We start from the raw sequence: 627 nt of genomic DNA on the forward strand, positions 1-627 counted from the left end.
GCACGCGGCCCCGCCCCCCGACAGCCCCCCCGAGCCCGCACGGGACTCCCGGTCCTGCTCCGGTGAGACCCCGGTGTGGGATCGCTGTGGGATCGGGGGGAGAACGGGATCGGGGGGACACCGGGATCGGGGGACAACGGGATCGGGGAGACACCGGGATGGGGAGGACACCGGGATCGGGCGGAGAACGGGATCGGGGGGACACCGGGATCGGGAGGACACCGGGATCGGGGTGACATCGGGATGGGGGTGACACCTGGATCTGGGGAACACCGGGATCGGGGGGACACCGGGATCGGGGAGACACCGGGATCGGGGGACAACGGGATAGGGGAACACGGGGATGGGGAGGACACCGGGATCGGGGGGAGAACGGAATCTGGGGAACACCGGGATCGGGGGACACCGGGATGGGGGTGACATCGGGATCGGGGAGACACCGGGATCTGGGGAACACCGGGATCGGGGGACACCGGGAACGATCCCGGGACCGACCGCTCCCGTTTTCCCCGCAGAGGACGCGGAGCAGACCCGGCTGTCCCTGGAGCTCCGGGATTCCTTCGCCTTCCTGGACTGCCCCGAGACGTGGCTGGGGGGCGGCGGGGACGCGGAGGCGGCGGCGCGGAG

The sequence above is a fragment of the Corvus brachyrhynchos genome, unplaced genomic scaffold (genome assembly GCF_000691975.1).
Source record: "Corvus brachyrhynchos isolate BGI_N302 unplaced genomic scaffold, ASM69197v1 scaffold419, whole genome shotgun sequence".
NCBI lineage: Eukaryota > Metazoa > Chordata > Aves > Passeriformes > Corvidae > Corvus > Corvus brachyrhynchos.